The sequence below is a fragment of the Eucyclogobius newberryi genome, unplaced genomic scaffold (genome assembly GCF_026437365.1).
Source record: "Eucyclogobius newberryi isolate DKJ021-1_F unplaced genomic scaffold, fEucNew1.0.hap1 SCAF_16, whole genome shotgun sequence".
NCBI classification, from domain to species: domain Eukaryota; kingdom Metazoa; phylum Chordata; class Actinopteri; order Gobiiformes; family Gobiidae; genus Eucyclogobius; species Eucyclogobius newberryi.
This window is the reverse complement of record NW_027315790.1, coordinates 36,735,773-36,748,272: the sequence shown is the minus strand read 5'-3', so window position 1 is coordinate 36,748,272 and position 12,500 is coordinate 36,735,773. Positions and strand designations below refer to the sequence as shown.

The 12,500-nt window shown below is 51.3% G+C and overlaps 1 protein-coding gene across 2 annotated transcripts in view; it reads right to left on the bottom strand.

Annotated features, from left to right (window-relative positions):
- Positions 1-12,500, bottom strand: part of LOC140362280 (uncharacterized) — a 28,906-nt gene that overhangs the window by 230 nt on the left and 16,176 nt on the right. For both annotated transcript variants that reach the window (XM_072448392.1, XM_072448393.1), the window contains exon 17: positions 1-33. This exon is cut by the window's left edge and continues 230 nt beyond it. The gene's annotated coding sequence lies outside the window, so the exon portion shown is untranslated. The remainder of the gene's footprint in view (positions 34-12,500) is intronic.

Here is a 12,500-nt window from a genome sequence, read left to right as displayed (position 1 = left end):
CAGTGTCCGATAGCTCAGCCAATGAATACCATCCTGTAAAAACAAGCCTTCAATTAAAATTACTTCCTTTAGGTTTTAGCAGAAGTGGGCAGTACTCACTTACATTTACTCACATTTACTTTAACATCTACTTTAACATTTACTCACATGCACACACTTACATTTACTTAGTATTTTACAACTAAAATAAATTTTACTTCTTCGAGTAACTTTTGACACTATATTTTAATTCCTACATGAGTAATATTTTGATCGAAGTAACAGACATTCACTTGAGTAAAAGAGGTGCTTACTCTTCCCACTGTGAGTCATGTATTTAGTTTTGACAGGATGTGGTGCAATAAATATACTTTGGACCCCTTCTGTTTACGCTCTACAAACTGCCATTAAGTTGGTGCGTGCGGCTGGGGAAGAACGTCTCAGACACTGGGACTATCAGCACAGGAGCTCCACAGGGCTGTGTGCTTTCTCCCCTACTCTTCTCCCTGAACACAAACTGCTGCACCTCCAGCCACGACTCCGTAAAACTGCTCAAGTTTGTCAACAACACCACCCTCATCGCCATGACAACACCACCCTCATTGCCATGACGACACCACCCTCATCGCCATGACGACAACACCCTCATCGGGCTCATCTGGGACAGGGATGAGTTTGTCTACAGGAGGTGGACCGGCTGGTGCAGCTGTAACAACCTTGAGTTCAACGCCCAGAAGACACAGCCCCCCCCTCACCATCTCAGACTCCCCCATCTCCACTGTGGACTCCCTCCACCTCCTCTGCACCACCATCACCAGGACCTCAAGTGGGAGGAGCCACCATCACCAGGACCTCAAGTGGGAGGAGCCACCATCACCAGGACCTCAAGTGGGAGGAGCCACCATCACCAGGACCTCAAGTGGGAGGAGCCACCATCACCAGGACCTCAAGTGGGAGGAGCCACCATCACCAGGACCTCAAGTGGGAGGAGCCACCATCACCAGGACCTCAAGTGGGAGGAGCCACCATCACCAGGACCTCAAGTGGGAGGAGCCGCCATCACCAGGACCTCAAGTGGGAGGAGCCACCATCACCAGGACCTCAAGTGGGAGCCACCATCACCAGGACCTCAAGTGAGAGCCACCATCACCAGGACCTCAAGTGAGAGCCACCATCACCAGGACCTCAAGTGGGAGCCACCATCACCAGGACCTCAAGTGGGAGGAGCCACCATCACCAGGACCTCAAGTGGGAGGAGCCACCATCACCAGGACCTCAAGTGGGAGGAGCCACCATCACCAGGACCTCAAGTGAGAGCCACCATCACCAGGACCTCAAGTGGGAGCCACCATCACCAGGACCTCAAGTGGGAGGAGCCACCATCACCAGGACCTCAAGTGGGAGGAGCCACCATCACCAGGACCTCAAGTGGGAGGAGCCACCATCACCAGGACCTCAAGTGGGAGGAGCCACCATCACCAGGACCTCAAGTGAGAGCCACCATCACCAGGACCTCAAGTGAGAGCCACCATCACCAGGACCTCAAGTGGGAGCCACCATCACCAGGACCTCAAGTGGGAGGAGCCACCATCACCAGGACCTCAAGTGGGAGGAGCCACCATCACCAGGACCTCAAGTGGGAGGAGCCACCATCACCAGGACCTCAAGTGGGAGGAGCCACCATCACCAAGACCTCAAGTGGGAGGAGCCACCATCACCAGGACCTCAAGTGAGAGCCACCATCACCAGGACCTCAAGTGGGAGGAGCCACCATCACCAGGACCTCAAGTGGGAGGAGCCACCATCACCAGGACCTCAAGTGGGAGGAGCCACCATCACCAGGACCTCAAGTGGGAGCCACCATCACCAGGACCTCAAGTGGGAGGAACCACCATCACCAGGACCTCAAGTGGGAGGAGCCACCATCACCAGGACCTCAAGTGGGAGCCACCATCACCAGGACCTCAAGTGGGAGGAGCCACCATCACCAGGACCTCAAGTGAGAGCCACCATCACCAGGACCTCAAGTGGGAGCCACCATCACCAGGACCTCAAGTGGGAGGAGCCACCATCACCAGGACCTCAAGTGGGAGGAGCCACCATCACCAGGACCTCAAGTGGGAGGAGCCGCCATCACCAGGACCTCAAGTGGGAGGAGCCACCATCACCAGGACCTCAAGTGGGAGCCACCATCACCAGGACCTCAAGTGGGAGGAGCCACCATCACCAGGACCTCAAGTGAGAGCCACCATCACCAGGACCTCAAGTGGGAGGAGCCACCATCACCAGGACCTCAAGTGGGAGGAGCCACCATCACCAGGACCTCAAGTGGGAGGAGCCACCATCACCAGGACCTCAAGTGGGAGGAGCCACCATCACCAGGACCTCAAGTGAGAGCCACCATCACCAGGACCTCAAGTGAGAGCCACCATCACCAGGACCTCAAGTGGGAGCCACCATCACCAGGACCTCAAGTGGGAGGAGCCACCATCACCAGGACCTCAAGTGGGAGGAGCCACCATCACCAGGACCTCAAGTGGGAGGAGCCACCATCACCAGGACCTCAAGTGAGAGCCACCATCACCGGGACCTCAAGTGGGAGCCACCATCACCAGGACCTCAAGTGGGAGGAGCCACCATCACCAGGACCTCAAGTGGGAGCCACCATCACCAGGACCTCAAGTGGGAGGAGCCACCATCACCAGGACCTCAAGTGGGAGGAGCCACCATCACCAGGACCTCAAGTGGGAGGAGCCACCATCACCAGGACCTCAAGTGGGAGGAGCCACCATCACCAGGACCTCAAGTGGGAGGAGCCACCATCACCAGGACCTCAAGTGGGAGGAGCCACCATCACCAGGACCTCAAGTGGGAGGAGCCGCCATCACCAGGACCTCAAGTGGGAGGAGCCACCATCACCAGGACCTCAAGTGGGAGCCACCATCACCAGGACCTCAGGTGGGAGGAGCCACCATCACCAGGACCTCAAGTGAGAGCCACCATCACCAGGACCTCAAGTGGGAGCCACCATCACCAGGACCTCAAGTGGGAGGAGCCACCATCACCAGGACCTCAAGTGGGAGGAGCCACCATCACCAGGACCTCAAGTGGGAGGAGCCACCATCACCAGGACCTCAAGTGGGAGGAGCCACCATCACCAGGACCTCAAGTGAGAGCCACCATCACCAGGACCTCAAGTGAGAGCCACCATCACCAGGACCTCAAGTGGGAGCCACCATCACCAGGACCTCAAGTGGGAGGAGCCACCATCACCAGGACCTCAAGTGGGAGGAGCCACCATCACCAGGACCTCAAGTGGGAGGAGCCACCATCACCAGGACCTCAAGTGAGAGCCACCATCACCAGGACCTCAAGTGGGAGGAGCCACCATCACCAGGACCTCAAGTGGGAGGAGCCACCATCACCAGGACCTCAAGTGGGAGGAGCCACCATCACCAGGACCTCAAGTGAGAGCCACCATCACCGGGACCTCAAGTGGGAGCCACCATCACCAGGACCTCAAGTGGGAGGAGCCACCATCACCAGGACCTCAAGTGGGAGCCACCATCACCAGGACCTCAAGTGGGAGGAACCACCATCACCAGGACCTCAAGTGGGAGGAGCCACCATCACCAGGACCTCAAGTGAGAGCCACCATCACCAGGACCTCAAGTGGGAGCCACCATCACCAGGACCTCAAGTGGGAGGAGCCACCATCACCAGGACCTCAAGTGGGAGGAGCCACCATCACCAGGACCTCAAGTGGGAGGAGCCGCCATCACCAGGACCTCAAGTGGGAGGAGCCACCATCACCAGGACCTCAAGTGGGAGCCACCATCACCAGGACCTCAAGTGGGAGGAGCCACCATCACCAGGACCTCAAGTGAGAGCCACCATCACCAGGACCTCAAGTGGGAGGAGCCACCATCACCAGGACCTCAAGTGGGAGGAGCCACCATCACCAGGACCTCAAGTGGGAGGAGCCACCATCACCAGGACCTCAAGTGGGAGGAGCCACCATCACCAGGACCTCAAGTGAGAGCCACCATCACCAGGACCTCAAGTGAGAGCCACCATCACCAGGACCTCAAGTGGGAGCCACCATCACCAGGACCTCAAGTGGGAGGAGCCACCATCACCAGGACCTCAAGTGGGAGGAGCCACCATCACCAGGACCTCAAGTGGGAGGAGCCACCATCACCAGGACCTCAAGTGAGAGCCACCATCACCGGGACCTCAAGTGGGAGCCACCATCACCAGGACCTCAAGTGGGAGGAGCCACCATCACCAGGACCTCAAGTGGGAGCCACCATCACCAGGACCTCAAGTGGGAGGAGCCACCATCACCAGGACCTCAAGTGGGAGGAGCCACCATCACCAGGACCTCAAGTGAGAGCCACCATCACCGGGACCTCAAGTGGGAGCCACCATCACCAGGACCTCAAGTGGGAGGAGCCACCATCACCAGGACCTCAAGTGGGAGCCACCATCACCAGGACCTCAAGTGGGAGGAGCCACCATCACCAGGACCTCAAGTGGGAGGAGCCACCATCACCAGGACCTCAAGTGGGAGGAGCCACCATCACCAGGACCTCAAGTGGGAGGAGCCACCATCACCAGGACCTCAAGTGGGAGGAGCCACCATCACCAGGACCTCAAGTGGGAGGAGCCACCATCACCAGGACCTCAAGTGGGAGGAGCCGCCATCACCAGGACCTCAAGTGGGAGGAGCCACCATCACCAGGACCTCAAGTGGGAGCCACCATCACCAGGACCTCAGGTGGGAGGAGCCACCATCACCAGGACCTCAAGTGAGAGCCACCATCACCAGGACCTCAAGTGGGAGCCACCATCACCAGGACCTCAAGTGGGAGGAGCCACCATCACCAGGACCTCAAGTGGGAGGAGCCACCATCACCAGGACCTCAAGTGGGAGGAGCCACCATCACCAGGACCTCAAGTGGGAGGAGCCACCATCACCAGGACCTCAAGTGAGAGCCACCATCACCAGGACCTCAAGTGAGAGCCACCATCACCAGGACCTCAAGTGGGAGCCACCATCACCAGGACCTCAAGTGGGAGGAGCCACCATCACCAGGACCTCAAGTGGGAGGAGCCACCATCACCAGGACCTCAAGTGGGAGGAGCCACCATCACCAGGACCTCAAGTGAGAGCCACCATCACCAGGACCTCAAGTGGGAGGAGCCACCATCACCAGGACCTCAAGTGGGAGGAGCCACCATCACCAGGACCTCAAGTGGGAGGAGCCACCATCACCAGGACCTCAAGTGAGAGCCACCATCACCGGGACCTCAAGTGGGAGCCACCATCACCAGGACCTCAAGTGGGAGGAGCCACCATCACCAGGACCTCAAGTGGGAGCCACCATCACCAGGACCTCAAGTGGGAGGAACCACCATCACCAGGACCTCAAGTGGGAGGAGCCACCATCACCAGGACCTCAAGTGGGAGCCACCATCACCAGGACCTCAAGTGGGAGGAGCCACCATCACCAGGACCTCAAGTGAGAGCCACCATCACCAGGACCTCAAGTGGGAGCCACCATCACCAGGACCTCAAGTGGGAGGAGCCACCATCACCAGGACCTCAAGTGGGAGGAGCCACCATCACCAGGACCTCAAGTGGGAGGAGCCGCCATCACCAGGACCTCAAGTGGGAGGAGCCACCATCACCAGGACCTCAAGTGGGAGCCACCATCACCAGGACCTCAAGTGGGAGGAGCCACCATCACCAGGACCTCAAGTGAGAGCCACCATCACCAGGACCTCAAGTGGGAGGAGCCACCATCACCAGGACCTCAAGTGGGAGGAGCCACCATCACCAGGACCTCAAGTGGGAGGAGCCACCATCACCAGGACCTCAAGTGGGAGGAGCCACCATCACCAGGACCTCAAGTGAGAGCCACCATCACCAGGACCTCAAGTGAGAGCCACCATCACCAGGACCTCAAGTGGGAGCCACCATCACCAGGACCTCAAGTGGGAGGAGCCACCATCACCAGGACCTCAAGTGGGAGGAGCCACCATCACCAGGACCTCAAGTGGGAGGAGCCACCATCACCAGGACCTCAAGTGAGAGCCACCATCACCGGGACCTCAAGTGGGAGCCACCATCACCAGGACCTCAAGTGGGAGGAGCCACCATCACCAGGACCTCAAGTGGGAGCCACCATCACCAGGACCTCAAGTGGGAGGAGCCACCATCACCAGGACCTCAAGTGGGAGGAGCCACCATCACCAGGACCTCAAGTGAGAGCCACCATCACCGGGACCTCAAGTGGGAGCCACCATCACCGGGACCTCAAGTGGGAGCCACCATCACCAGGACCTCAAGTGGGAGGAGCCACCATCAGCTCCTCATCAAGAAGCTCCAGCAGAGGATGAACTTCCTGCAGCAGCTGAAGAAAGACAAGCTGATGATGGAGCAGTTCTACACGACCATCATTGAGTCCATCCTCACCTCCTCCATCACCTCCTCCATCACCTCCTCCATCACTGTGTGATACGCTGGAGCCACAGCCAGGGACAAACAGAGACTACAGTGCCCTCTGCTGAGAAGGTGATCGGCCGCAGACTTTAATCTCTGCAGGAGGCCACTCCCCTCAGGCAGGGGCCCCTCCCCTCAAGCAGGAGGCCACTCCCCTCAGTCAGGGGGCCACTCCCCTCAAGCAGGAGGCCACTCCCCTCAGGCAGGAGGCCACTCCCCTCAGGCAGGAGGCCACTCCCCTCATGCAGGAGGCCATTCCCCTCAGGCAGGGGGCCACTCCCCTCAGGCAGGAGGCCACACCCCTATAGAAAATTTAAATTGTTTTTCTTTCTGATTTTACATAAGTTGTTTTATCATTGTTCATTGTTTTATATTGCACTGAATCACCAAAGCAAGTTCCCATATTGTGAATTCTGTTCATTGACAAGTCTTTCCTTATTTTTAATACGCAGCAAAGGTGAATATGGACCAGTGGATTCACTCTGTCACTGCATCCAACAGATCAGTGTGTGGACCAGCCTCCTGCTGGTGTCAGAGGGCCTCTGGTGCCAGAAGGCCTCCTGCTGGTGCCATAGGGGCCTCCTGCTGGTGCCAGAGGGCCCTCCTGCTGGTGCCAGAGGGCCTCCTGCTGGTGCCAGAGGGCCTCCTGCTGGTGCCAGAGTCAGTGTGTGGAGGCAAAACAACTTTCTCCAGCTGAACTCAGACAAGACTGAAATCATCGTCTTTGTCACAGAAACAAAGAGAAAGTCTCAGCGTCACCTCCAGAGTCTCGCTCTAAAACCGACAGACCAAGTTATAAATCTGGAGGTAATAATGGACTCAGACTTGAACTTTAACAGCCACAACAAATCAAAAACATCAGCAGCTTTTTACCATCTAAAAAACATTGCCAAAATCAAAAGCATAGTGTCTAAACCAGATTTGGAGAGACTTATCCATGCGTTTGTCTCCAGTAGATTAGACTACTGTAACAGCCGCTCACTGGCCTCTCCAAACGAGCTATAAAACAGCTGCAGTTCATCCAGAACGCTGCTGCTCAGGTCCTAACTAGAACCAGGAAGTAGCATCACATTAGTCCTGTTCTCAGGTCTCTGCACTGCCCCCTGTGGCTCAGAGAAGAGACTTTAAAGCAGCTCTGCTTGTGTACAAGTCTCTCCATGGCCTAGCACCAAAGTACATCTTGGGCATGTTAGTGCCATATGAACCATCTCGGACTCTGAGGACCTCAGGGACCGGCCTCCTGCTGGTGCCAGAGTCAGGACTAAACATGGGCCAGCCTCCTGCTGGTGCCAGAGTCAGGACTAAACATGGACCGGCCTCCTGCTGGTGCCAGAGTCAGGACTAAACATGGACCGGCCTCCTGCTGGTGCCAGAGTGAGGACTAAACATGGACCGGCCTCCTGCTGGTGCCAGAGTCAGGACTAAACATGGACCGGCCTCCTGCTGGTGCCAGAGTCAGGACTAAACATGGACCGGCCTCCTGCTGGTGCCAGAGTCAGGACTAAACATGGACCGGCCTCCTGCTGGTGCCAGAGTGTGGACTAAACATGGACCGGCCTCCTGCTGGTGCCAGAGTCAGGACTAAACATGGACCGGCCTCCTACTGGTGCCAGAGTGTGGACTAAACATGGACCGGCCTCCTGCTGGTGCCAGGGTCAGGACTAAACATGGATCGGCCTCCTGCTGGTGCCAGGGTCAGGACTAAACATGGACCGGCCTCCTGCTGGTGCCAGAGTCAGGACTAAACATGGACCGGCCTCCTGCTGGTGCCAGAGTCAGGACTAAACATGGACCGGCCTCCTGCTGGTGCCAGAGTCAGGACTAAACATGGACCGGCCTCCTGCTGGTGCCAGAGTCAGGACTAAACATGGAACGGCCTCCTGCTGGTGCCAGAGTCAGGACTAAACATGGACCGGCCTCCTGCTGGTGCCAGAGTCAGGACTAAACATGGACCGGCCTCCTGCTGGTGCCAGAGTCAGGACTAAACATGGGGAATCTGTGTTTCAGTTTTATGCAGCTTAACAGTCTTCCTGAAGATGTGGGACAATGTTCAAATCTAGGCTAAGAACTGTTCTATTTAGCTGTTATGGTTATGTTATGACTTAAAGGGTTAGGGTTAGGTTATGACTCAAAGCGTTAGGGTTAGGTTATGACTTAAAGGGTTAGGGTTAGGTTATGACTCAAAGCGTTAGGGTTAGGTTATGACTTAAAGGGTTAGGGTTAGGTTATGACTTAAAGGGTTAGGGTTAGGGTTATGACTTAAAGGGTTAGGGTTAGGGTTAGGTTAGGTTATGACTTAAAGGGTTAGGGTTAGGGTTATGACTTAAAGGGTTAGGGTTAGGTTATGACTTAAAGGATGCATTTATTCCTGTTGTGTGAAGCATTGTGAATTGCCTTTGTTCACAAATTGTGCTGTACTGATCAACTTGCCTTGCCTCTGGGGTTAGGGTTAGGGTTGGGGTTGGGGTTAGGGTTAGGGTCTGGACACAGACAAAGGGAAGTATCCCATATTATTATGAGTTTATTTGGGACAGTGTTAATGAATACACATAGTAACCATGGGCTCATTTCCATATGTTGTCCCACATTCACTCTCACAAACGTACTCTCATTCATATACCACATGGACACTAGAGGCAAAGACAGTGAAAGTATGCACTAGCGCACCCTTGTGGCACCTTATGTTCCAGCAGTCTCCCATCCAAGTACTAACCAGGCCAATCCCTGTTTAACCTCTGCGATCCGTCCAGATTGGGCATTGACAAGTTGGTATGGTCACAAAAGGGGCCATGTTATTTATTTATTTATTTATTCATGTATTTTTTCATAGCTATATTTTTTTTTAATTTTTGAAATATAAACAGATAAATTGTAGAAAAAGATTCAGTTGTAGTCGGATAAACTGATACAAAACAAAGAACATCCAAACAAAAGCCACAGTCTGTTCTACTCACTGAACTGTTCACTTTCTGCACTACATCTTTGCATTTACCTGTACATTTTGTGTACATAGTAAGCCTATTTTTATTTGTATCCTATAGAATAGTTAAATCATTTTTCTCAAATGCATGCCTATTTTATTCCATATATGTTGTTTTATTATTGTTCATCGTTGTATGTTGCACCGAATCACCAAAGTAACTTCCTATATTTATGAATTTTGTTCATTGGCAAAGGCAATAAACCTTTTCTGATTATAATTATGATTCTACATTATAATAATTATCATTATTCATTCATGTCCCATTTAGTCCAAAGTCTGTTAAATGTGTCAATTTTCAAATTAAGTTGGAATTTCATTTTCTCAAAACTGCCATAGCTGCATTCTAGAGAATGTGTGGAGAAACTTGACTATCATTGTTCATGTTTATAATAATCGAGCATTTTTGTTCCAGATCTAAACAGAAGATCACTTAGATCTTTGTACCTGAGTCTGTCTCTGTCATTTTGGACCTTTCTTTGTTGAAAATACAAAAGTTCTAATATAGATCTTCTGTGGGTTGGAAAAATATGTACGATATTTTCCAAATTATAAGTGGCACTTTTTACATAGTTATGGCTGGGGTGCCACTTATATTCCGGAACGACTTATTTATGAAATGATTCATTATTTTCAAACTGGAAACCGTATTTCACTGACAACCACAAGAGGGCTCTAAAGCGATGCAGCAACGCAAACCCAGTCTTTCTTCAGTATTGATGGTTCATGCTTTGTATAACTCTATTTTGTCGATGGTACCGACTGAGCGATGTGGGTCATGTGCCACTGTTAACGTCATGTCCGTATGTGCGTCATGTAGCTGAATGCTAATCTGTGACGTTAGCATACGCCTCTTCACCATATTGTTCCTTCTCTAATCTGTCATTATTTTAAATTGCTATTCAAGATGTTCTTGGTCTTGGATTTTCTCAAATAAATGTCCGTCAAAAATGCGATTTATACTCCGGAGCGACTTATAATCCGGAAAATACTGTATATTGGCATACATTAGGGTTCATCTCTCTCCAGATATCGATCAACACTACATTATGTATTAATTTAAAATATTTATTATTTGTAGATTTGCCAGTACTTGAGTACTGGTGAGTACTGTGGGCTGAACATGTAAGTTCCAGTCTCCACCACAAGAGTTCCCTCAGAGTGGTTTGCATCAGATCCACAACTTCAGTGTAGACAGTGAGAGCGCCTCCTGGTGGAGCAAATACATTTATCAAAGTAAACACACTTCCATTAATAGTTCCTTTGACCAGTACAAATCTGACATCTTTATCTTTGTGTTCAAAACTCTGATCAAAGGACACGCCCCTCTTATGTTTGCCCTGTGTGAGGAAGAGTCAAGTCTGTTATAACCAACTTTAGTTCATTTATGATTTTCTATGTAATTCAAATGGATTCTTGTAGGTATAGAATTATCAATATTTTTTTCTCATCTATGTCAACATATTTGACCATTTAATTGGACTCAATCTGCCATTAAAAGATGCTGGTTCATAACCTTTCAGATGCCATTGTATTAACCATGTTGAAATCATTCTTGTAAATCTACTTTTGTTACACAACTTTCTGGTTGAACACAACACACAAACACAAGAACCACAACAACCGAACACAATAGAACAAACAAAATGCAAAAAAAAAGAGCTCATGCCAAAAAGATGCAAAGAGCGCATGGACCAATTCAAAAAGAGATTAGAAGGGGGAGGGGAAATCATTTTCTAGGTCAAAAAAAAAAGCAGCTGAGAAGTCATTGAAGAAAGAGACTTTGGGTTTGGTTGATCCGGGTTGTTCTGGCAAGACGTTTGGATGTAGCTATACGCTGTGTATCAATGAAGTGGTGGAACTTCCATATAATATGTCTCGGATGCGGCTTCAGAGCCGCTTTGGGAGTGAGGGAGCGATGTGCATGGTTAATCTACACATTTACATATCACTAACCCTAACCCAGCTTTTGTTGAAAGTTTAAGATATTCGGGGATCCAGGTCTCCATACACTCGACCACACCTGTACCGTCGGTGTCCTCTGGATTGCTGACAATCCGCAGATTACATCTCCATTCTCCGTTCACCTGGTCATCAAGTTTGTCGGTCAAAACCCTTTGGTTTGTAAAATAGAGCCGGTGTCCCACAGCTCCGACACCTCCATAATCACCTCCATAATCATCAGACTGCTGGAGCTGGAGCGGATGTGGAAGGTGAGCAGAGCCCGAGCTACGGAGCTAGCGGGCTCAGATGTAGCATTGCCACTCAAAATGAGTTTCCAGGATCATTATATGTCTGCTCCCACATAGAAATACCGTGTCTCACCAGGTGAACTCGCAATAAAGACGGATTATTCTCACAAATACGATGGCAGCCATCGTAGGGTTCGCGACCGATCCATTATCCAAGTGGCCGTTAGCTCAATTTTAAAAACTTCATGTCGACAATATGAAATTATTTGAACATTTGTGTTTCTTCAAACGCTTCTTCAGATATGATGACATCATTTTTGTCTGTACTTTGTGCTTTATTTAATGTTTTGTTGCTCCAATAACATTAACTTTATAATTATAAATTTAAATGATAAATCAGACAGTTTCTCTTAAGCAGCACTAAGTAACTCTGGTGATAGAGCTCTCCTCTGCAGCTCTGTGGCATAAATACATAGTCAGAAAATAGATGCAAATGCTTTTTTCTTTCTTTCTTTCTTTCTTTATCTTTCTTTATCTTTCTTTAAGACAGTATAATCATATACAAAAGCTTTCACATTGTCATATATAAAAAAGAGCCAGGGTTTCTCAGGAGAGTTGTCTTTGGGTCGATTGTTGCAAGGCTGTCTTTCCGCCCAGAGTCGGCAGGGGGAGACAACGGACATTTAAAATGCCCCGAAAATACATATTTGACCATTACAGGGTTAGGGTTTCACCTTATTGAACCCAAGGACGTTCAATAAGGTGAAAATGCAACTAAGTTCTGCTCTAAAATTACTCTTACTTGAATAATAGTTTCCCCCAATACTTTTTTACTTTTACT